Below are 25568 nucleotides of genomic sequence, written 5' to 3'. Positions count from 1 at the left end.
TAGTCCCAGTTGCTCCTCTTCCAGTCCAGCTCTCTGCTGTGGCCCAGGAGGGCAGTGGAGAATGGCCCAGGTGCTTGGGCTCCTGTGCCCACATGGAAGACCAGGAAGAAGTGCCTGGCTCCTGGCTTTGGATCAGCGTAGCTCCGGCCGTGGTGGCCATTAGGGGAGTGAACCAACGGAAAGAAGACCTTTCTCTCTCTCTCTCTAGCTCTATCTGTAAAATAAGTAAAAAAAATTAAAAAAAAATGTGGAGAGACAAAGACCTTTTCACTACAAGGAGGGCTGCAGAATTTCTCCTTGTGTCTTCCCTCCCCTCCCCTCCCCTCCTCACCTTTACACACTCCTCCCTCATCTCCCCTCTTCCCTCCCCTCCCCTCCCCTCTCCTCCCCTCTTCTTTTCTTTTCTTTTCTTTTCTTTTCCTACCTCTCCCTCTCCTTCCCCCTTTCCCTCTCCCTCTCCCTGTCCCTCCCCCCAACCCCTCTCACTCTCCCTTTTACACCTCCTCTCCCTCTCCTCCTCCTCCCCACCCTCTCCGCTCTTCTCCCTCTTACCTACTCAGAGCTTCATTGGCTTGGACAGAACAACCTCTTGGTTTCTCTCTATGATTTGCTTGGCTATACTGACTCCCAGTGAGGCCTGTGACATGGTGTGCCTCCTCTCTGTGGGTCCTTGACAATGGCAGGACCTGTTAGGACCTGCCTGTTTCCAAACTGTTTCTGTCCCTCCTCCCAGCAGCATTGGCAGAGCTCTCTCTCCCTTCTTCCTCATCTTGGCTCCTATTCTCTTGCCATCTATTAAGCAAACAACCAGAGCCAAGAAGATGGCCTTGGGTGTGCTCTGCTCCTGTGGGTGCGGTAGATTTGTGAGCTACGGTTCTGTCTTAACATGGAAATTCTACAATTGAACTGAAACCACCAGTGGGCTCTTGATGCTGGGATAGTACACATGTCTCTCATTCCAAAGCTGTTTCTGGGTGGTTAATGAAAACCACAGTAGTCTAGTAGAAAGAACACTGGCCTAGGGTTCAGGGCGATGCAGACAATGACACCTGCAAAGGGTTCTGGCACAGAGAAGGTCTTGAGTACATGGTAGCCGCCATTATCTCTATTGTTACCTCTGCATTGGTCTGTCTACCAGCTCGTGGTCTTGGACAGATCACTTGAGAGTCTGACTGTGTGGCTCAGGTCGGTAAAGGCATTGAACATACTCTCCTAACTGATGTGTTCTTCAAGTCTGCGTAGCAGCAGGCTGCTTCACCCATGCCTTGTTTTGTGGAATGAATGAATAATTTTAATAAACGTCAGTTGAATATTCACGATTTCAGAACCCTGCGTTGGAGGCGTAATGTTGAATCAGATCTATTCTTAACCCTCAAGGAGTTCACAGACTTTGCAGAGTCACTGAGCAGTGACCAGGGAAGTACAATAAGCGCTACTGTACAGGTCACCCCAGGGCTCTCTGGGAGCCTGGAGGACAGCAGACTGCATGCAGGTGGAGCCGAGGAAGAGGAGGTCATGCTTGAGCTGAGGCTGGGAGTGACCTGGTGTCATCAGGAGGCAGTAGGGATGGTTGTGGAGGAGATGATGAGTGGGGTAGAAGTAACCTTGTCCAGCTTGTCCAGAGTGTGATCCGACTCCAGTGTGGATGCTGAGCAGAGAGAGGTGGGCAGTGCAGACCACACAGAGCTCTGTGTGCCGTGCTGAGGATTTGAAGTTGATGCAGAGAGCAAGTCCTTCATGGCAGCACAGAGACCCATGGCCACTGCAGCTGCATTATGGTGAGTGAGCTGGAGGGATCAGTAGACAGGCAGGAGGCTGTTGCAGGCATCTAGGACGCGTTGAAGAAAGGAAAATTACCTGACACATTCGGGTGAGTTAAGGAGTCAAAGCAACAGGATGGGATGATGCATTGGACAGAGAGGTGACAGGGAGGGATGTGAGGTCTCTGGCTTGGGTGAGTGGCATTCAGAGAGATGGAAAAGGCAGGAGGAAGAGCCCCCTGAAGGAAGTGTGCACCTAGCACAGCTTCAGATGCCACTCAGGGAAGCCTCCCCAGGACAGCGTCGTGGACATCCGGGTCTGGGGCTGAAGCATCACCATCTTTCAGAATCTCTGCACCCATTTTCCTATTCATGGGGAAGACGCCTGGGCCAGCAGGACAAAGCAGAGGCTTACACAGAGAGGGCGTGGACCAGCCCACGGCTGATAATTGGTATTCTGTCAGCTAAGACAGGCAACAGCAGGGCTCCTGTCTGTGACTGTGTGGCATTAGCTTGGTGTGACTCAGAGCAATTTGAACGTCTCTTTGCTGCTTTCAGATGTGGCTGCATGGCAATGCATTCTTTTGTCTTGTCCAAATATTAATAACAATATTTTGCATAGAGCTGTGGGCCCCTTCCTGGAAGGTCTGAAGGCTTTGAAAAGGCTTTGGCTGAGAAAGAATTGATCTCCACAGGGGAGGGAGCTGCGTCTGTGTGTTGCACGCCGAGCTGCTGGTGGGGAAAGGAGCGGTGCTCTTGCTGCTTTTCAGAAGTGACAGCATTTCTCAGGATGGCTCAGTTGCTATTTCAGGACTGGACACCAATAAACCTCACTCTCCCCCATGCTGAGCCTGCAAACAAGACGATACCAGATCTACCTGAAGCAGGGCTGTGCTCCATCACAGGGCGCTGGTTTGCTGCCACCTTCCAGGCCACTCACGATTCCTCCTGAGAAGTAAAATGAAATGTAGATGGTGTGGTACAGGTGCCAGGCTAGGAGCGCACGTCTTTGACTTCCAAAACAGCCTGTGAAGGCGACATCCTCACTCCACTTAGACAGGAGGCCCTGTAAGCCAAGAGAAGCTAAAACCTTGCCCACGACCACACAGAGTCCCAAAACTGGAGCCTCACACACGTACACACCAGCACCAGCACCACCAGCACCACAGCCTGTCTGCTTTTAAAGTCCATGCTCTCCTCTCAAGAAGATACGAAGAAGAGAGCAGAGGAGATCCTCAGGCCCCTAGGGCAGCAGCTGTGGTTCCTTGTGTAGAATGAGTTCAGCACTCAAGAGTCTGCCCAGTGGCCAGGAGACCAGCAAGCACTGCTGAACTAATGAATGCCACAAACACTGAGGCCGGAGTCAGAGCCAGAAGGGCCTTGAGGGACTGGGAAAAGGCCACGCCCAACAAGATCCTGTGAAATGAGTGCACATATTAATGAGATCCTCGAAGGTGACACAGATGAGACTTCCAAACATTGTTGGATGTGCTTTGTACCTATAATCTTTACATTTATTTATTGGTTTGAAAGATGGAAAGAAAGAGAGAGATTTCCCACCCATTGGTTCACTCCCCAAATGCTCACAACAGCCAGGGCTAGACTAGACACAACTGGGAATTTGGAACTTAAACTAGGTCTTCCATGTGGGTGTAAGGTAATCAAATACTTCATTTATCACTTGTTGCCTCCTGGGGTGTCTGCATAAGCAGGAAACTGGAATCAGGAGCAGAGCCAGGACTCAAACTCAGGCACTCAGGAATCTTAACTGCTATGCCAAATGCCCAGCTCTTATTTCATGTTTGAGTGCAACTACTAGGGCCAGTGTCATGGAGCAATGGGCTAGGCACTGCCTGCAGTGCTGAAATCCCATACAGGAGCTGGTCTGTGTCCTGGCTGCTCCACTTCCGATCCAGCTTCCTGCTAATGGCCTGGGAAAGCAGCAGAAGATGGCCCGAGTTCCTGGGCCCCTGCACCAATGTGGGAGACCTAGAAGAAGCTCCTGGCTCCTGTCTTCAGCCTGACCCAGCCCTGGCCATTGCAGCCATTTGGGGAGTGAACCAGTGGATAGAAGATATCTCTCTTTCTCTCTCCCAGGCCATGTGACATAGCAGGTTAAGCTGCCATCTGTGGTACTGGCATCCCATATGGGCGCCTGTTCGATTCCTGGCTGCTCCATTTCTGAGATTCCCCTACACCCGTGTGGGAGATCCAGAAGAAGCTCCTGGCTCCTGGCTTCAGATGGGCTCAGCTTCAGCTGTTGCAGCCTTTTGGGGGAGTGAACCAGTGAATGGAAGATCTCTTGTCTCCCTCCTGCCCCTACCCCCAACTCTTCCTTTCAAATAAAATAAATACATCTTTAAATAAAAAGTGTGCAACTACCCTATGGATGGACAGTGTCATATCATTTTACAGATAAGGGAAACTGATATGAAGAGGTTAAGCAATTGGTCCAGGTAGTGCTGTGAAGTCAATGATAGATCTGGTCTGACCCAGGACCAGACGGTCTGGTCCAAACTTTCTCCTGCTGAGCACTGTGCCTTGTCACCTCCTGAGAGCGCTTGTGTGGAACAGCATGTGTGGTTCCATTAGATCAGGAAGGAAAGAAGGACACTCAGCACTGTTGTTTTTATTTAACCATTTAAAAAACAGAGTAAGCAGAACACAGGGATAAGCAGAATTGGGACTGGGTCAATCATTGCTTATGATATTGTTAGCAGGGAAAAACTATACCAAAATAAGAGGTTCCGTTGAAAAGCTATTTATAATGCTGTATAATTACAGTATGAGGGTCATATTTAAAAGTAGTAAAATCAGTGATTTTTTTTCCTGTTAGCAGTAATCACTTCAGAATATTACTTGGAAAAAATTTCACTCAAAACAGGACATAAATATGAATTTCTTAGGGATAAACTCAGCAAGAAATATACAGAAATGATATATAAACAGATAAAAGCTATTTTACTCAGACATGAAATAAAAGTGAATAAGTTAAGAAACACACTGATTTAAGAGTGAGAAACCCCAATATATATGGGAATCCATAATTCCCGTTATAATGGTTGAGTTGCAATTCTATTAACTCTATGTTGAGATGTTTTTAAAGTTGAGATAGTACATATCCGTGGGATGACAAAAATCCTCCAATTAATTGGTGCATTTCTTTTAAATATTTTTACTATGGGTTTTTAAAATTGAAATAATACATGTCTATGTTCTTGGTTAAAAAATCAAATTGTACAAAAAGGCTTATAAAGAGAAAAAATTCTTTTCTTGCTTCATTTATTCCCCCTATCAGGAACTCTACTCTTAAGAGACACTTATTTTTTTTTTAACTTTCATTTAATGAATATAAATTTCCAAAGTACAGCTTATCGATTACAATGGCTTCCCCCCCCACCCATAATTTCCCTCCCACCCACAACCCTCCCCTTTCCCGCTCCCTCTCCCCTTCCATTCACATCAAGATTCATTTTCAAATCTTCTTAAGAGACACTTATGAACAGTTTTAAGTGTTTTGTCTGAACGTCACCTCTGTATTCTACAATATGCTTGGCTGTAATTTATAGATTGGTCAATTTTGGACATTAATTATTGATCACCTGCTATGATGGATGAAGGTATAGTTTCCTCCTGCCAGTTCTCCATCTCTGCCCAAGGCCCCAGTGTAACAGTGCCATGCTGTTTTCTCTGCGTTACATTTGCTTCCACTTTATCTCTTAGTAGGTCAACCCAGTGTCTTCTTGTCGGGATACCTACATCCCCTAATGGAGTACCTGGGTTTGAGCCTCAGCTTTGATTCTGATTCCAGCTTCCTGCCAGTGTGCACCCTGGGGGAAGCAGGTGACAGCTCAGGTACTTGAGAGACCCAGATTGAGTTCCAGGTTGCGGGTTTCAGCAACCCCTGATGTTGCAGTTTTTGAGGGAGTGAACCATGGATAGATCTCTATCTGTGCCTTTAAAATAAAAAAAATAAATTTTAAAAATGGTTAATGGTTAAAAATTGGGAGATAGTGATTCCATCATTGTGATGCAGAGCCAACCCATGCTCTGTGACATCAGGACATTCCCTGAATAGATGGCTTCTGTGTGTTCTTCTCTTCTGTCCTCTCCTCTCCTCTTTTCTCTCTCTTCTCTCCTCCTCTGCTCTCCTCCCTCCCTCTTCTCCTAGAATTAAGAGGAAATGCTTTTGTTTTATTTGTCTGTTGTTGGCCTTCTGTTCAGATTGTCACAGAAAATGTTAAACCTCGCAGACCCCTGCCTGTCCGGGTGACCGGCTTCCCTTCACCGGCTCTGTTAGTGCTACTGCTTCCTGAAGGCCGTTCCAACTCCTTTGTTTTATTGAGACTCAAATCCTAGTGCCTTCCAAAGAAAGGGCAGATGGGAGGCCATTTTCTCATGTCTACATGAGTATAAATGACTTTGTTCTGCTCTAATGTATCCTGGCCGTAGCTGCCACTGGTGACCCCTGTCTGAGCCCTCTGTTTGGTCTGAGAGGGCAGAAGAGGGATCTGATTCCTTTTTCCTCCCCTTTATCAGCTGGTATTCTTCTGTGAAGATGACTTTTCATCATCAGCTGCATGCAAACTGTGACTCTTAAGAAGCCTAGATTCGCTGAATCATTTTCTTTTACCGATTTCAGAGTAATTGGTAAAAGTGTTGGAGCTCAGGTTTTTTTTAAAAAAGAATATATACGTATACATATACATATACATATACACAATGAAATACTCTTTAGCCACAAAAAAGAATGAAATCCTGTCTTTTGCAACAAAATGGATGCCATGGAGACTATTATTCTCAATTAAATAAGCCAGACTCAAAAGACAAATATCAAAAAAAGACAAATATCACATATCTTATATGATTTGTGGTAGCTAATATACAGAGTACAAAAAATTAATGTATATTAATATATCTATAAAAAAAACTCTGTGTTTTTAAACCTATTTAAACCTATTTAGCAGAGGAGCAGTTGGTGTGGGGGCTCTAAAACATGCATGGCTGCTTAGTCCCCAGGCAGCTGTGAGGCAGGAGGACTGTGTTGGAGAAAAGCTACCGTAGAACGCTAACCCTTCATTGGGTTGCAGTGTGAAGGTATTTCAGAAAGTTCATGGAAACTGTGTATTATTTAAAAAAAAAAAAAAAAAACTATGCATGGATTTCAAAAATTTTGGCACCAAGATAAACTTACCTAATTTTAACTCCATTTTCCATGAACTTTCTGGAGTCCCTTTGTACACACCAGTGACATGGATCTGGGGGAAGTGGGCATTGGTCTTTCTTCTTTTCACTTGTTGAACTCTGTTTAGTGGAGGATTAAGCCTGTGCCTATGAAGTAAGCTAAAAATATGTTATTGCAAAAATTTTAAAAAGAAAAGAAGGAAGTATCATTACATTCTTAGAACTGTATCTATGAACTACATACAATCTCCTTTCTTTATATTAATTAATTTTTTTAAATGTTAGTTGAACATATCTGTGAAACAGAAAGCAAAAGTCAGCCACGCTTGTGTGCGGCCGACGTCTAAGCAGGATTTCTTCCTGTCTGAGAATCCGGAAGAACAGGGAAGGGCGCGGGGTCCAGTCACACCTCTGTCTGGAGCCTTTGCTTCCACACAGCTGGAGGAAGAGGGCAGATTGTCCCCAGCAGGAGAGCATCCCAGCCAGCCCCTCGGGTAGCGTCACACAAGGAACATCCCAGGCCCGAACCTGACCCGCGGTCATGCTGGCGTTTTACAATTTCATACTCCAGATGTTTTTAGAATAATTGCTATGCCCAGCAAGGGCGGCTTCCTCCCTGCACTCCCCGCCAGCCCTGTCCTCACATGGGGCTTGTGTAAAGGAAAAAGATCCCAAGTGACTCCCTGGACCTATTTGGTTAATCTGTTGGTTACAGTGAATACCCCTGGGTCTGGCGTCTCTTGCAGCTTTACCGTAAAAGGAGAGAAAGAGGACATGTGCAATGTTTTGTAATCCCTTTCTCTCTTGCAGCAAAGATTCTAATTTCTGCTTCAAAGGAACTCCAGCATACACAGTAGGCCTTGTTTTGTTTGTCTTGGGGTGAAAAATACAACAAATAAAACAAAAAACAAAAGCAGCAATACCAACTCTGCTTCTGTTATGGATCCCGAGCTAGGCAAGGCAGCTGTGGAGAGGGGACGCAGGTGGTGAGCCGCTCCTGGGGCTGGAGAGCCACTCCTCACCGTCCAGGAGAAAGTTTCCATTGATAAATCCTGGTGCCCACCTAGAGTCTGCGGACGGAGACTTCTGGGCCGGATTCCTGCTTGCACACAGTCCTGCACAGAGTGAGCGCTGAATGGGCGGTCCATGTCCACTCTGCTCACCTAGGCAGATCTGCAGCTCTACGCCTCCGTCTGCAAAAGCCATCAGCAAGGGCTCAAGGGCAGTACACCACGTGGGAGTGGATGGGAAAGCTCTGTGCTGCAGGCAGCCATCCTTGTCATGCCATTCCTAAGTGGGAGGAATTTTGGAGGAGACTTTTCACCCAGGACCTCCCATTCCTGCCCAAGTCACGGGGACACTTCCTTCTTATCTTGGGGAGGAAAGATCCCAGAAAGGCAGAACTGGGGGTAGGGGTTTGGAGTAACGGCAGGGATGACAGATCTCCCAGGTCCTCAGAGATGAGCAGGCAGAGTCCAGGCGGGAAGTCTCCTTGCCAGGGATCCAGCCTTCCCATGACTCTAATGGATATGTTTTTCTCTTTCCAACTCAAACTGTCTGTATGCATTTTTTTTGAATGTTGTAAAGCAAAATTCCAAACAGTGCAGAGAAAGTTCCAGTCCTCTTATCCCAAGGAGGAAACTACAGTTAGTAGCTGGATGTAGTCATTCAGTCTTAGAACATGAGTACCTAGATATATGCACAGCTAAATTTTATTGCATTAGTGGCATCTCTGATTCTGTCTCCCTCCACATACCTATGTTTCTCCCCTCCTCTGTTAACTCCATGTCACCGGCAGCATCCCAGGTCTGCGTACCTCTGCATGGAGTAAGATTGTCTGGAATTTGGGGCAGCTCTCTCTTTCCTGAAATGCTGGCTGAGACTTTGTGTAGCATTCCTGCTGCCCTCTTTACCTAGAGCCCTTCCCTGGGTGTTCCTCCCCTCCAGGGCAAACCACCGGGTCATTCTCAGAGGGAGAGAGCGCCGAGAGGGTTAGTTGCCGCTGTTCATGAAATGCCCTCTCCACAATTCTCTCCCAGAGAAAGTGAAGTCCAAGATGCTGGTAACTGGCTCTCTGTTCCTGTCCTGTTTCTTTTTCTTCCATTTTTCATTTTTGATTGAATTTGACCGAGACACAGTGAGATACAGCCGTTGTATGTTTACAGCATCACATAAATGTCGCCAGCATCCAGAACAAGGACCGGTTGTGCCAGCACCCTGCAGCACCCTGCTCCTGGCCTCCATGCCCACTGCCCGGGTTGGAGCCACTCTTCGGGCTACTCTTTGGGCCATCACCACCCTCCACATTTCCTACCCCAAGATGTTCCTTTGTCACCCCCACTCTACCCTCTTTTTTCAAAGAAGTCATTACCCTGATAGGGACCAGCCTCTTTGCCTTAGCTTCTTGCTTCTTCTCAACTCCATTCTCCTGGCCATCCCTGCTTTGTCCTGGACCCAGATGCTCCCAGCAACAGCCCACTGTCCCCCGCCCCCACAGCCCTGACACAGTCCAGAAAGGGTTAAACTCAGGCAAGCACCAGCTCCACGCAGTTAATCCGGGATTCTCGGCACTGATCTCTGTGCCTGTCATTTGCATTTCTCTCCTTTGTGCAGGCTTTTCTTCTTCCTCCCTTTCCCCGGGCCCAGGCGCCCGCATTAGCATACCGCGCCCGGCGCGCCGGCTGCCGGGCCCCCTGCTGTGTGCCAGTCTGTGCAGTCTGCAGGCGCCATCAATTTTTCAGCACTTTTCTCATTTCTCATTACAGTCAGGCCCCTGCGCTCCCCACTCGACACCCTCCTTGCAGACCTGCCTGCAAGCCAGCGAGCCAGGGGCTGTCACGTTCCTCGCTGACTCTCCTGAACATGTACCCGCTTGTTGAGGCTCCCACCATAATTAATCACAGTATTAATCCCGGCCAAGCCTGTCTTCCTGAATAATTATGTCAACACGCTTGGGTGCCTGGGCCCGAGAGAGATTTTAGCAACCTTGAGAACAGGACCGTATCCCTCCAGCCAGGACAGCCAAGACAGCCAGGACAGCCCCAGTCCCTTGCTTGCTCCTGCCGTACACTCATGCACCTGCTTGCACAAATACACTGGCACACACCTGCCCCAAACTATAGATATGACAGAGGAGCAGCGTGTGGGGCTCACAGGAAACAGCATTTCTTTTCCAATAAGGAAACATGGCCTCACAATGAAGTTATCTTTAGGTACCAAAGTGGGTGGTTGTCATAGCGATTTGTGCATTATTAAGAGTGTTGTTCATTCTGGCAGCTAATCTTATAATGAGGCTGGCTCCTGTTCTGGGTGAGGCAAAGTTGATTCTTCTGCTGTGGGCCTGGGGTGCGAGCCAGGTCTCAGCTCCAGCTCCAAGCTGGGTCACTGACTCTCGGTACCCACCTCTTATCTGGTGACCCTTGTCTTCCTTTCCTGTTCTTCTGGGGGGGGGGACAGGTAGAGGAGGATGAGGTTGGGCTGGGCTCCTGGTGCCTTCACCTGGTGTGTGCTCCATAGCTTGGTGCCTGCTACAGGTTGTGAAACACTTTCCCCTGCCTGAAAAGTGAGTTGCCCCAGGCAGCTGAGCAGGTTGGCCCGCTGTCAGCCTCTCTGCTTTCCTTCTGCATCTGTTCCTCTTGCCTGCTCATCTCAGGAGAACCGTGTTAAGGACCAGATTGTACTTTTGGCATCATGACCATCACTTAACCGGGACTCCTTACTTCCCAGTGGTCACTCCAATTTTGTGAGTCTCAGGATTCTTTAAGAACCTACCCATCACCTCAAGTTTCAGTGCCTGCTCACTCCGTCAATTTAGGACCAGATATTCAGTGAATTTTCGATCAAATTGGAGATTCTTTTTGCCACCTGTGACCTTTGCCTCTGTTTGGGTGTTTTATATAGGTTGCTACAAAAGTCTTTTGGGCTCAATTTCAGATATCATGCTGCCTGTGATTTTCATCCTCCCCCTGTCTTTCCAAGTGAAGCTGCTTCTGATTTTTGCTCACTGTTTGGGTCTACAAAGGGAAAAGAGAAAGCAAACAAAATGCCTTGCTGCCAAGCTCCCCCATGCAGGGAGATGGTGGCCATGGGCCTGCGAGGAAGTTAGAAGCAAGAACCGCTTTCCTTGTCCTTTATTATTAAAGTGTCCATCATGGTAGACAAAAACTCTGTCCTCCCGGGAACAGCACTGGTGACACACAGATGCCCCAGCCCTGCCCGTCCTCAGTCCATACTTCTCCCAGATCCATCACTGGTGTGTACAAAGGGACTCCAGAAAGTTCATGGAAAATGGAGTTGAAAGATAAGTTTATCTTGGTGCCAAAATTTTTGAAATCCATGCATAGTTTTTTTTTTTTTAAATAATACACAGTTTCCATGAAGTTTCTGAAATACCTTCACACTGCAACCCAATGAAGGGCTAGCATTCTATGGTAGCTTTTCTCCAACACAGTCCTCCTGCCTCACAGCTGCCTGGGGACAAGGCAAGGATGCATGTTTTAGAGCCCCCCACACCAACTGTTTCTCCGCTAAATAGGGCACACACAGCTTTTTTTTCCTCCATTATTTTGTTTGAAGCTGTTTTTCCTATTTAAAAAGTAATGCAAGGATATGGTAAGGCTGGTTAGAACAATGAGACGGGGAAATCATCCCTCGTCCCCAGTCCTCTCTCTCTTTAGGGACGCCCACATTTTTCAGCTTTTGTGTGTCTTTCCAGAGATATTCTTTGCATACATATGTATATAAATTCCTTGAAAATCCATAAATGGCAGCATCCAAAATGCGCCGTGCTGATACTTGCTTTCTTCACTGTGCAGTGCATCTCGGGGGTGGTTTCCTAGCCACACATTGAGATCGCCTTCATTTTTAAATGGCTACACAGTATATTCTTTGTGGGATAGAGCATGTTTTGTGGGTTTTTAAAATAAATTAAAATTTCAAGTTATTTAGCAGAGAGAGAGAGAAAGGCAGAGAGGGATTTTCTATCCACTGGATTACTTCCCCAATGACCACAATAGCCAGGGCTGAGCCAGGTTGAAGCCAGGAACTCAGTGAACAGGGTACAGCTTAACCGGAAGTGAGAATCAAGAAAGGAGCCAGGACTTGAACCCAGGGACTCTGAGAAGGGGTGTGGGTGTCTCAGGTGGCATCTTCACCAACATTTGCCCTGCGTTATGGGTTTCAAGTAGAGCATGCTATATGCGCTCCTCATCAGGTACCTTTTTCTCCTCAGGCTTTAAGAATATCATCCCACAAATCTGCAGGAACCCTTGGGAAAAGTGAGTTGGCTGATTTTTTTTTTTTTTTAGCCCTATTTTTAACCATAGGATTGTGTCTTGGTTTGGAATCCCCAGAGGCAGATTCTGTGACCACGATTCCAGTGGGGATGATTTATCTGGGAGAGGATCCCAGGAAACTCCTGTTGGAGTGCGGTACTGAGAGACAGGAAGGAAGGCAGCCAATAAAAGGCACATTCTCAAGCAAGTCCCCACACCGGGTAACTCTGGGAGGCAGGACTTGCCTTCCAGTTATGACACCCGGATGCTGGGGAGCTGGCCACTTGTGACCGACTGCTCATGGGAAGTGGGCCCGTTCAATCCCCTTTGTTTCTGGCCTGCTTCATGGGGGCAGGAGATTTCCAGAAACCAGAGAAAGCCTGTAGCCTGAGAGATGCAGGTGTGAGCAGCTGGGAATTGGGCAGTTGTGCACTGAAATGGTAGGGGCAAGGAGATATGGCTGGGGTACCAACAGCAGCTTCTACAGAGCCAAAGGTCAAAGCTTCCAGAATCTTCTCTACACCCAAGAGGGGCTATGAGTGTAGATATGGTGCCAGAAAGCCAGGTTCTATTTGTAGTTCTCCTTCTGTTGGTTGGTGATTTTGGGTGTGTTAACTTTGGGTCATTCAACCTTTTGGAGCTTTGCTTTCTCCATCTGGAAAATGGGGCTAGTGTACTTAACCCTCAGGATAGTTTAGGATTAAATGAGGATTTCCAGTTTCAGAAAAAGGCTATAGTATTGTGGCAGCCAAGCCCCCAAGAAGGAAGACAATTAACAGCCTTCAGATTATGCCCAAGATCACCCCATTCAGTAAGGTCACAGCCCTGTGCCTGCAGTCATGAGGTTGTTCTCTAAAAATACTTAAAGTCAAAACCAGGCTAATCTGAATTGCACTGAGATGCCAATTAAAAGAGGAACAAAATGAACCCAGGGAAATCTCTCGCATCGAGAGAGGGGCCAACCTGTTAGGGCTGCAGTGGCAGGACCACCTTGTCTGTTTTTCTAAACAGCCTAGATTTGAGATTCAGAAGAATTCTTCCAGTTTGCTTAGTTAATTGACTTCAAGTGCTGTGAGCCCCAGAGAACCTGTTCTGTAAAGAGAACGACACCCAGAAGCTTTGTAAAACAGACGTGGAGCCCTTCTCGGTGGAATGTGGTAGGAACCTAGGCCCGTTCTGGGGTCCTGCACGTCCTTTTCCTCCTTGGCTCATCCCTAGCAGGTCGTGGGCTCTCCCAAGATTCTTGCAAGTGTGGTTTGAAAAACACTTTGGCACATCCCTTTTCAGGGGAAAAAGGAAGAGATAGAGCCATCTGTTGCTCTAGTCTGGGGCCTCATAAATGGGTCCAGGGATCCCAGACCAAGGTACTTTGGGAGGAGGAACTAGCTCAGTTGCACTGACCTTGGACAAGATGAAACTGGTGTAGATACCCACGTCCTTGCTCTGATTCTGTGCCTTAAGGGTAAGTTCTTGAGTCCCTTTCCCTTGACTCCCGTGGGCCCCTCTTAGCTCCCAGCTGGACCCCAAGTGTGTTGCCAAGTCATTTGCTGTCTAATGAAGGTGCTCCTTCCCCCAGCACCCTTTGCTCTCAGGCACAGGGAACCCTGAGATTTCTAGTTTCTCCCTGTCTGCTGGGCCTGCCTCCTTTCTGCCAACCCTGTGGATGAGATGCCCAGAGACATGAGATGACTTTGGGAGTGAGGCCACGCTGGTCTCGAAGACCCTGGCCCAGAGCTAGTTTGACCACTAGTAGTTTGCATTCCACTGTTTTCAGGTGTTTTATGTTTTGCCTTTCTTCTTACCCACATCAGCTTCCTCTAGGAGGCCCTGCCACCCCTCCAGGAATCTCCAGCCCTGGAGAAAGGCACATTCTTGGCTACTGATGGGCACATCTTTCTTTCAGGGAGCAATGGGTAGACAAGGTGTTGGACGTTGTCATATGCATTGGCAAGAACTACACTGATCTCTCTTTTGCTCGCTCTCTCTCTCTCTCTCCCACCTCTTGGCTGTAATTGCCACTTTGGGCAGGTAGACCTTCTGACCCTCAGTTTCTCTGTCTATTAAATTTAGATTATGATACGTGTCCCCTTGGGTGCTGCAGAACTACACAGAATGATATATGTGGACCTTGAAATAGGAAAGGCTACAGTCCTGGAAGGGATCATCTTACAGTTGTAACTTGTTGGTAACTGTGGAGGTGTCATTTCCCTAAGGCTGAATGCCAGCCCTGATGAGAGCCTGGTACAGTGTGCTGAATGAATCTGCTTTTCCAGGGTCACCTTGGCCTCACCTGTGTGCCCACAGGCAGTGGGGATGGGAGTCCAGGGATAAATGGTCCATTGGAAAACTCAATGTACAGGCATGGTGTGGAGCATCCTTGGCCGGCTGCACAATCCTGGGAAGAAGGGTGAGGCAAAGAGTTACTTGACTATTTTACCATCACCCCTGTGGAGTGCTTCACATAAAATATTGACTTACTAATTTGCTTTATATAAAATAGGGAATTGCTAACGTCAGGCCAGTATCATGGGTTGAGTATAAAATTTGAAGTCAGCATTGGATTACACTTCAGATCCTGTCACTCACTTGCTGGGTGACAGTGGGTTAACCACATCACCTCTCTGATTTCAGACCAGGAATAGCAACCTCAGAGGTCGCTGATGGATTATCAGTTATTCATGTGAAGGACTCTGCTAAAAAGTCTCTGTATGCATCATTTTGTGAAACCTTAATTTCTTCAGCTTGTTGGGGAGCATATGTTACTGCAATGAAAATCAAAGACAGTGTCCAACATGAGTTGGGCAAGCACGCACAGGCAACGAGCATGCCAGAATCAGCAATAGGCTTTTATTTTAGTGAACCAGTTTTAATTCTGTTTTCTTATCAACTTTAAAAATTTATTTCCTTTTATTTGTTTATTTCATTTATTTGAATTTCAGTGAGACAGGAAGTGAGAGAGGGAGAGAGAGAGAGAGAGAGAGGTCTCCCTTCTGCTGATTCATTTCCCCAATACCTGTAAAAGCCAGGGCTGGGACAAGCCAAAACCAGGAGCCAGGAGCTTCATTGGAGTCTCCCATATGGGTAGCAGAGACCTAACCACTTAAGTCATCGCCTGCTGCCTCCCAGGTATGCAGTAGGAGGAAGCTGGAATCAGGAGTGGAGCTGGGATTTGAACCCATACATTGGATATGAGATGTCAGTGTCCCAGTGAGCATCATAACCACTAGACCAAACACCCATACTGGCAATAGGCTCTTATTAAAACACCCTGTTTTTCCTACTTGTAATTAGTTTTTTATATCAAATTATATTTCATGTTGCATATAATTCCAAACAGTTATACCTCTTAAAGCATTTTCAGTGGATATTTTTCCATATATAAATATACACACACATATTGTATCATGGTGATTTTAATTGACATTGAACGTAATGTTTCATAAAGTAATTAAAAATTCTCATTATTCTCACTTTCAAGAGAACCCCCTTTATTCTGCACTGAAAAGGTTTTTAGTAAAGATATTCCTGCTGTTGTATTCAGATTTAAACATTAACCGCGATGTCATTGCCCTCCCGGCCCTGGCATCTGGGACAGCGGTACCTGGAGAGCAGGCCACCCAGGGACTGGTTGCCTTGTGCTTTCTCTGCAGCGTGACTCATTCTTGGGCTCATCTACCCACTGACCTCCAGGACGGAAGCATTTGACTTTGGTATTTGTTTGGGAGCTAGAAGCCCTGTTAGCAGCGGATCTCCCTGTCGTTCTCCTTTTCCATGTCTCTAAAGCCAGAATGTTCTTTCGTTCTTTGCTGCAAGTGGTGAGAGACGCACCTGTACTTGCAGAAGCCAAATGCACTACAGCTGGGTAGAGCTGCGCCCAGGGCTATGAAAAGCAGCGAGGCGGCAGCAGCGCCTGGTGTGCGGCAGTCATGGAAAACGGGCTGACTCAGTGGAAAGACTCGTGCAGACGCCGGCCGTCACCCTCCGAGGGGCTGTGCTCGGCTGAAAGCAAGGTGTGGACCGTGAAGCCGATGGCTCTGCTCTGTGCTTCTCGTCGCTCCCACACCCTCTTCCCCAGCTGTTTCTAGCACAGTAGCCTTTGCTGCAGTGGGGGCCGCTCGTGTTGGAATCCCCTACGTGGACACAGCTGTAGCTGAGCTCTCTTGGCGCTCACAGCGGCCTCCTCTCTTGCAACACACGCCTCCAGCAAGCCACGGAGGTCCTCAGAGCTCGGCTTCAGGATCTGGTGTGGCTTCATTTCCAGCTTCCCTTCTGAGCCCACCTGCCCTGGTCTGTCGTCCTCAATTTCCATTGCAGCTTGAGTCTGCCTCTCTGCTCAGTCCTCGGGCTGAATATCTGCTGGAGTTTTCTGGTTTGTTTTCACCCCTGGATACTTCCTCTTCACTGAACGCCCTGGGCTTCTTGCTTTGGGGGAAGAGTTTACCCCACTTCATGACTCACCTGGTGTCTTTGTCATTTCTTATTGTAATAAATGCACATAACACACATAGCCCATTTGTTATCTTTGCTTATGGATGTATGGGGGCAGTGACTGGTTCTGCTTTGGACTGTGGGGCCTCTCCCTTTGATCCAGAGATTCCTGGGAGCATGCCCTTGTCACATCAGATGGCAGGGGCTCAAGAGGCCAAGGCGGACAAAACAAGTGCCCTGAAAGTCTTTGCTCACTTCATATCCATTGACGTTCTGTTGTGCAAAGCAAGACCCATGGCCCAGCTGTTATCTGGGAGGTGGAGGTAGAGATGTACATTCTGCCTCTTCCAGTGGGGTGGGGAAAGAAGGGCACTGCAGAATCACTTGGCAAAGATGTGAGCACATCATACTGTGTGGGGGGTGGTAAAGAAATGCAGAGTCATCCAGTTCATACCATGCCAGGCCTTAGCTCTGGGCAGTCTCTGTACAGCCTGGGAAAACCAAGCATCTGACTCTCAAGGAGATAAATTGCCTTTTGGTGGTGACTTACCTTTCTGTGAGTTGCCAGGAGGTGCCTCTTCTTTTGGGATAAGACAGCTCCTACTCTGGGTGCCTGTCTTGGCAAGCATAGGACAGCCTGGAATTTAGGTCCTACCTGTTCCCACAGTGGATCCCCTAGTGCAGGGGCCGTCTGCAGCCTGTGTGCTGTGACCCTGTGAGCAGCCTAGGAGGTCTGGGCAAGCCCTTTTGTCAAAACTGACTCTGAATTCTGTAGTCCGGAATCATTTTCTGTTTTTTTTCGATCCAAGTCAAAACCTTGTTTTCTTTCTCTCCCTAACTTCAGGAAAGAAATGAGGATTTATTTTTTCCTTTCCAGAAGTAGCCTTGTCAGCCAACCACATTGGCCAAAGCCAATGTAAAGGAGATGGGAAAGCTGTGAAATATTTATAACAGTAGAGCAGCATGTAGGTCTTTGAAGCAAGGCCCTTTTTCATTTTTCCTCGGAAATAACCACATGGCTCACAATTGCCGCATATTTTAATCAGAGAAAACACCACACCTCTGGATAGCAGTAGTAACTGATTCTGACCACATAGGCCCTGAGTGCGGTGATCTGTATTGACTAGTTCTGTAGGCAAAGGAAGTGGTTGGGGGTTGGCACTGTGGTGTAGCAGATAAAACCTCTGCCTGTGATGCCAGCATCCCATATGGGTGCTGGTTTGAGTCCCAGCTTTCCCACTTCTGATCCAGCTCCCTGCTGATGTGCCTTGGAAAGCAGCAGAGGATAGGTACTTAGGCCACTGTAGCCATGTGGGAGACCTGGAGGAAGCTCCTGGCTCCCGGCTTTGGGTCAACCCAGCTCCAGCTGCCGTTGCGGCCATTTGGGGAGTGAACCAACAGATGGGAGATCTTTCTCTCTGTCTTGCTTCCTCTCTCTGTAACTCTGCCTTTCAGATAAATAAATCTTTTTTTGTTTTGTTTTGTTTTAAAAGGAAGTGGATGGCGTGTCCACTACTGCTCTCCTATTTTGGTGGTGGCTGAGTGTTTGTGTTATTCTCATTTTCATACTTCCCGATGATCAAAGAAGTAACACATGGGTTCAAACTCCAGAGTCCTATCAGCATGGCTTTAGTTTGAGTTCTTTTTTTAAAGATTCGTTTATTTATTTGAAAGTCAGTTACACAGAGAGAGAAGGAGAGGCAGAGAGAGAGAGAGAGAGAGAGAAAGGTCTTCTATCCACTGGTTCACTCCCCACGTTGTCACAACAGCTAGAGCTTTGCCAGTCTGAAGGCAGGAGCCAGGAGCTTCTTCTGAGTCTCCCATGTGGGTACAGGGGCTCAAGGACTTGCACCATCTTCTACTGCTTTCCTAGGCCACAGCAGAGAGCTGGATGGGAAGTGGAGCAGCTGGGACTCAAACTGGTGTCCATATGGGATGCCGGCATTGCAGGAGGCAACTTTACCTGATATGCCACAGCGCCAGCCCCTAGTTTGAGTCTGGAAGCAAGAATCAGGCTTTGGTTGATGGGAGTGTTGGCCTGACTGCTTTACGCTGTCCTCCATTCTTGCCAGTGCCATGGCTTCATTGTGCATGTACTTCCCCACTCCTTGACTTTGGACTTGGCCAGTGATATATGGGCAGAAAGATCTTGATATGTGGGTTTAAGAGATTTTGCATGTTTCCCCTTGGGTAGCTGTATATCCTCCATAGCCGGGGCCTGGAATGAATACACATGGAGTACACAGGAGGCAAACCCGAGTGAGAGCCCCGGCAAGCTACACCTGCAGCTTGAGGCCGAGCACCCAGCCAAACCCATCCTGATCTACCAAGCCCCAGCTGCCCTGCCAACCTGTAGGCCTGCACATGCATGGGTGAGAATGAGTGATTATTACTGAGCTTCTGGGTGGTTTGCTGCAAAGCATTATTGCAGCAACAGCTAACTGATACACTGCCTTCTAACAGACTTCCACAGTGCGTTGACCTTGGAGAGCAGCTGTGGTTGGGGCCCAGGGAGCACCACAGCAGAAAAGTCACTCTCTTTTTGACTTCAGGGCTGAGATCTGCATGAAGGAGAAAGTGTGTGACTCAATTAAGATACAATTAAGATCCTCCTCTATGGTCTCCCTTTTATCTACTGTCCTCATTATCCTGGTTCCTTTTCTTCTCACTGCTGTTGCATGCTGATGAGTGTGTCTGTGGCCCAACTTCTGAACTAGAGATGTCTGAGTAATTAATTTGGATTTAAGCTCCTCTAGCCAGCCCTTGATAGATCCACGATTGAGTGCATTGGAAGGCCTTGATTTCTCCTGGGCATTTTTTGGGTGTTTAGAGGTCAAGAGTCATTTGGTACCTGTCTATCTAAAGTCAGTCTCAAAGTGGGTTTTGAAAAATGTATGAAAATGTGCCGTTGTTTCAAGTGACTTGACTTACTCCTGGGAACCCCCACCCGCCAATGCTATGAAGGCTTTTTGCATTTCATCTCTACAGTTTGGTCACAGAGCAATTCTCCCTCATGAAAGTATGGAATATTTGCTGGGTGTGAGGCTTAGCTGGAGCTCAGGCAGAATATGCATGTCTTGACACAAGGCCCTTACTTGCTTGATAAAAGTGGTCAGGAGGTTTAAATAAAAATCTAATTCCAAAAGACAAGTGGGGATTTAACTCCAGAAATACTACATCCTTGGTTTGAACATCATTGTTTGTGAAACTACCGTGTGCTTTCCAACTTTTTATTGTCTGCTTTCTCTCTCTCCCTTTGAATCTCTTCTAATGTCTCCTCTTTCATCAGGCTTCAGTAGAACTACTTTTGCTCTGAAGTCCTACAGCATTTAAAGACACTGTAGTGGCTTTCCATTTTTCCTTTCTTTTTCTTTTTTTTCTGCTGTGTTCCACAGTGAGAAATGAATTTGTGTATCAGTTCCTCTCTCTCTCTCTCTCTTTCTTTCTCTCTCTCTCTCTCACACACACACATACACTCAGAGCTATGGTTTGGAAGTGGTTTTTCTTCCAACAGCCCATGTGTTAGAAACATGATCTCCAATGAGGTGCTGTTAAGAGATGATGGAATATTTAAGAGGTGGAGCTTAGCGAAAGACAATTAGGTCATTGGGGGCCCTGCCTTTGAAAAGAGTGAGTTAGCATCGTGGTCATGTGAACCTAGTTAGTTCCTACAAAGGAGGCTGTTGCAAAAGAGTAAGAATGGCCCTTCTCTGCTCTCTGGCCTCATACAGTGATGCCCTCACCAGAATCTGAACAGATGGGGTCACCTGATGGTGAACTTTCAGCCTCTAAACCCGTGAGCTCAGAAAACCTCTCTTCTTATCCATTATTCAGCTCCGCTTCAGGTATTTTGTTGCAGCGACAGAAAAAGAGTCAGTGTACTTTTTTGTAAATCCAATTTGAAATTTCACTCTGTGTCTTAGCCTGGGCTCTCCTAGAAGTAGGTGGTGAGGCAAGGGTACATATCTAAGTGGTTTGTTTGGGAAAAGAGGCCAGGAAAGACGTCTAGAGAAGTGGGACAGTGGGCCAGGGGGAAGGTGCACATTATAGGCTGCATTATTAACAGCTGCTCAGCCTCACTGGGGGACTGTTGAGAAGTGGTTTTGTTAGAGTTGAGTTTGAGCTGGCCCCAGTGATCCTCTCCTGGCACTCAGCCTTGTGTGAATCCTCCCACTGCGAATGATGTACGTAGCCTGTATGTCCAGTAGGCAGCCTCTGAGATGGCCTCAGTTGTGTCCACTTCCTCCTATTCATGCTGTGCTGTAATTCTGTCCCCTACAGTGTGGGCCGCTTACAACTAGGAAGAAGTAGCTCACTTCTAACCAGCAGGACCTGGCGAAGGTGGTGAATAGCTCTTCTGAGATTAAGTTCCAAACAACACTCTGAGTTTCTTCTCACCTGTGCTCCCTTGTTCTCTCCCTCAGTGGCTCAGTGGACAAACCAGAGGTTATGCAGTAGGCTGCCTTAGGCAGAGATCCACATGGTGAGGAAGCGTCATCTCCAGCCTGCAGCCACTGAGGACCTGCACCTGCCAACAGCCAGGTGAGTGAGCCCTGGGAGTGGATTTCCCTCACCCCCTAGCTGAGCCTTGAGATGCCTGCAACCTTGGCCAACACCTTAATAGCAGCCTTGAGAGACCATGAGTCAGAGGCACCCAGCTAAGCTGTGCCTGTATTCCCGACCCACGGAAACTGTGAGCCAATCATTTCTTTTAGCTGCTGCATCCTGGAGCGATGTGTTATGTAGCAGTTGACAATTTACAGAGCATCTGACTTTGGAGGCTAGGTCATAAGAGACTTTGCTGTTCCCATGTCGATCTCTGATTCTCTTGGATTACGAACTCTGGGGGAAGCTGGCCACAGATTACAAGGACATCAAGAGGTCTGTTATGGTGGACTGAGATCTCCTGCCCACAGAGCCAACTGGCCAGATACACAAATGAGCCTTCTTGGGAGCAGATCATCCAGCCCCAGCCGTGCCTTCTGTGGACTGCAGCCCCACAAGACATCCTCATTACAATCCCATGAGTGACCTGGAGCCAGAACCACCCGGGTAAGTTGCTCCTAAATATACTGATCCATAGAAACTGTGAGAGAGATATTTATTGTTGCACGAAGCAGCTATGTTTTGGGAGTAAATTGTTGTGTGGTGATGGACAACTTAATGATACAGCGTAGAACAAGAGACTCAGAATTGTTTTATCCAAGGAAGAAGCTGGGGTATTTATACACCAGTACCCATCTGTCAGTGGATGAGGGGTGCTTCCAGGAGCTGCTAATTCCCCAGCACTTCCTTGTGGGCCCAGAGGAATTCACTGGTTTGAGGAAGCCTACAGATGAACGGAGTCGGGCACTGGCAGGTGGAAGGCATGGCGTTCACAGGCCCCGCTGATTCTCAGACTGAGTTGAGATCTCATCTACATTACTTCTCTCCCTTAGGCAAGCTTCGAGTGGCTACTCTCTGTCCAGTGCCTGGTTCCTCTCCAGGCATTGTTTTAGGTAGAGTGGAAAGAAAGACAAACACCTGTTTATATAACTGTGCTCATCTGTGGTGCTGCCTTTGTTGGGTGCTGGTGTTTCTTGGGCCAACACTGGCTTAATGCTGGTACTCACTGTGACAGGTGCTTAAAGGCTAAGCTTTGGGAGGGCATTGTGGTGCAGCAAATTAAACCTTCATTTGCAGTGCCAGCATCCCATATTGGGGTGCTGGTTCGAGTCTCCACTGCTCTGTGTCTGATCCAAGTCCATGCTAATATGCCTGGGAAGGCAGAGGAAGATGGCCTGAGAACTTGGGCCCCTGCCATTCATAGAGGGGACCTGCATATGCAGTTCCTGGGTCTTGGCTTTGGCTTGGCCCAGCCCTGGCTGTTGCAGTCATTTGAGAAGTGAACCAGAAGGTTCAAGAACTCTCTCTCTCTCTCTCTCTCTCTCTCCCTGTCTGTCACTCTAACTTTCAAATAAATCAATCTTTTTTTTTAAGGCTTAGTTTGCTTTCATAATGCCTACTTAGGTCCTTGGAGGTCCCTCTTGAGATAGGCAGTCACCTCTTCCACCTCCATTCAGCTTTGAGTACTGTCGTCTACCACACAGTCTCCTGTGCCTGCACACAGATCAAGTGTGGCCCTGTTCTGACTGTGGAGGGCTCACGACATCAGGCTCACCAGACAACCGCAAGATAGGCTCTTCTGGGCTCTCCTCTACAGGTGTTTCACTGCTTAGGCGGGTCCAGAGCGTCCCTGGGGGCAGAGGGGCCAGACTCCCCATCTTAAGAGAACCCCAGGTCTTTGGTGCTGACTCCTGGAGACTTCTCATTGGGCTGTGAAGTAGGAGCAACACTCACACCTGCTGGGAATAACCACTTCTCACATCCAGTTCTGCCTTCCAGTTGGTGATGTGGCTGTGGGGCCCAGCTTCTGTTTTTGGACCAACAGGAAAATCTGTCCCAGGAGCCTGCAATACAAACAGAGCACCTTCCACAGTGCTGGACGGTGTGTCTGCTACAAATGCTCGTTTCCTCCCTTTCCCCCAGTGTCCACCATGGAGGAGGCACCAGGGAAGTTGGCTTAAAAACATGGAGTTGAGCACAAAAACGGGCCGAGAGACAGGGAAAGGAAAAAGCCTCTGCATTTCTGGGACCTCGTGCAGAGCCTTACACAGAGTGGGAGCCCCTCTGCCATGCACCTCCTCTCAGGTGTCTCCCCTCAGGTGGATGCAGGACACCCCCGGGGTGGAGGAGCCTGACTCCCCATCTCGCAGGAGGTATTCACTGAAAGGATGAAAATCAGAGCTGATGCAGTGGTTTTTGTAGCAGAAAGCAAGTGCACTGAGGCGCAGGGGCCCCTCGCATCTCCCTCATGGGTATTGGACGGGAGTACAGGTGGGGGCCTTACCCGGCAGCCCAGGGGCCTTGCCTCCCCAGTGGCTCTCTTCTTGGGAAGCAGCTGCAACTGTACTGGCCTTTTTTTCCCCTGTAAAATGTGGCGAGACCTGAGACCGTCCCCATGCGTCCTCCCTTCCAGGGGGAGGCTGTGCAGTCTCCCGCCCCCTCCCTTTCTTCCTTCCTTTCTTGCTCCATCCATATATTTCTGTTTCTACTACAAAGGTCAGAAAAACAAATCAATGAGAAGAAGGACCCAATAATCCTAAGACCCGACTCGGGGATGGGAGGTGGGGAGGGGGAGCCGCTCAATAAAATGAAAGAGAATTAAAAATTCCCTGCGCCAGGCACAGCATGGGGTCCCCATCAAAGGGCCAGACAGCTTGGGTTGTATGTGCTTGGGCTGGATGCTTTGCGGCTGGGGAGAGATGGGGTCCTGAGCTTCCATCTCCCTGCTGCCTTCTCATCACACACACGCACAGACACACACAGAGGCACATACACACACACATGCACACAGATACACAAGGGCACATACATGCCTACATGCATGCGTGCGCATGCACACACACACACACACACACTCCTTGGCCCATCCCTTGATTGCTACAGAGAGCCGATGATGGACTGAGGCATCCAGCAGGCAGAAGGGAGAAGGCATCGGCAGCCCCTTTACTGCACTGCAGTGAACCCATTTGCCAAGGCTGTGCCCAAGATCCACATCCACCACAAGAGAGGCCAAATGCCTTCTGAGAACCAGACAAGGGTATTAACGGCTACTGAGGAACTGAATGTTACAGATCCTATGTGGCTTTTTCTGAACAGACCTTGGGGGAAAAGTGAGAAAATAAAAGCCCATAGATCTGCAAAGAGTTGAATCATCTGTTAAGGTCCCTCCCCTCTGAACGCAGCTCTTGCATCAAATCCTTCTTACACCTGCCACACTCCCTACCCCCAGCCGCACCTGGTTGACGCTCTTTCCTCAGATGCCCACTGCACCCCAGTCCTCGCCCACCAGAACACTTGCAGCACACGATCTGCCGTTCTTCTGTCTGTTCTGTTACATTCTTCAGTAAGGACCATCACGAGCAGGCTGGCAGAGCTCGACTGGAGCCATCATCCCTTCTGTGCCAGGTGACCTCGAACTGGTGATTTAGCTTCAGTTTCTCCATCTGTAAAACGGGGATAGTAAATGTAGTCCTTCTTTCAACAATGACTCTTCAGATATTTAAGCGCAGGCCTTTTGTCTCTGGTGTGTGTGTGTGTGTGCGCGCGCGCGTGTGCATGCATCAAAGTGTTCTCATAACTGAGGTTTTATTTGTGTTGAGAATCAGTATCAGTACACAGACATTTCAGCTTACACACAATTCTTAATCTGTGTACTAAAATCTAAAAATCCATGTACTATGATTCTTTTCAAAGGTTATTCTAGGGGCCGGTGCTGTGACATAGAGGATTGGGCTGCCACCTGCTGTGCTGGCATCGTGTATGGGTGCTGGTTCAAGTCCTGGCTGCTGCACTTCTGATCCAGCTCCTTACTGGTGCACCTGGGAAGGCAGCAGAGGATGGCTGAGTGTTTGGGCCCCTGCACCCATGTGGGAGGCCCAGAAGTTGTTCCAGGCTCCTGGCTTCAGCTGGACCCAGCCCCAGCTGTTAGTGGGCACTTAGTGAACCAGGGGATGGGAGATCTCTCTGTCTCCCTCCCTCTCTCTCTGTATCTCTGCCTTTTATATAAATGAATAAGTCTTTAAAAATGTTATTCGAATAATTTTCCAGATTCAAATTTGGAGGCAAATTTTCTCTTTTTTTAAGATTTATTTATTTAAAGTCAGAGTTACAGAGATAGAGGAGACTGACTGTGCCAGCTCAGAGCAAGAACCTTTTCCTAATCAGCCTCTGAGAAGGAAGCCTTTTGCAGGTTCTGTAGAAAGTCTGTCTTTAAGCCACAGCAGCATCGGGGCAAATACTAGGTCGCGAACAGTGCTGATCATGACCAAAGTCAGCCTTGGGACTTGAAATGGCAGTTTCTGGTTATTTTGGTAGAGAG

At 48.0% G+C, this 25568-nt stretch overlaps 1 protein-coding gene across 1 annotated transcript in view; it reads left to right on the top strand.

Annotated features, from left to right (window-relative positions):
* The window catches only part of ZNF621 (zinc finger protein 621), a 209630-nt gene that overhangs the window by 71594 nt on the left and 112468 nt on the right, over positions 1–25568 (top strand). Inside the window, exons 8-9 of the transcript XR_016214938.1 lie at positions 21070–21187; positions 21562–21697. The gene's annotated coding sequence lies outside the window, so the exon portion shown is untranslated. The remainder of the gene's footprint in view (positions 1–21069; positions 21188–21561; positions 21698–25568) is intronic.

Source organism: Oryctolagus cuniculus, chromosome 10 (genome assembly GCF_051225735.1).
Source record: "Oryctolagus cuniculus isolate XC-2025 breed Fujian yellow rabbit chromosome 10, ASM5122573v1, whole genome shotgun sequence".
Taxonomy (NCBI): domain Eukaryota; kingdom Metazoa; phylum Chordata; class Mammalia; order Lagomorpha; family Leporidae; genus Oryctolagus; species Oryctolagus cuniculus.
This window is presented reverse-complemented; position numbering and strand designations above follow the sequence as displayed.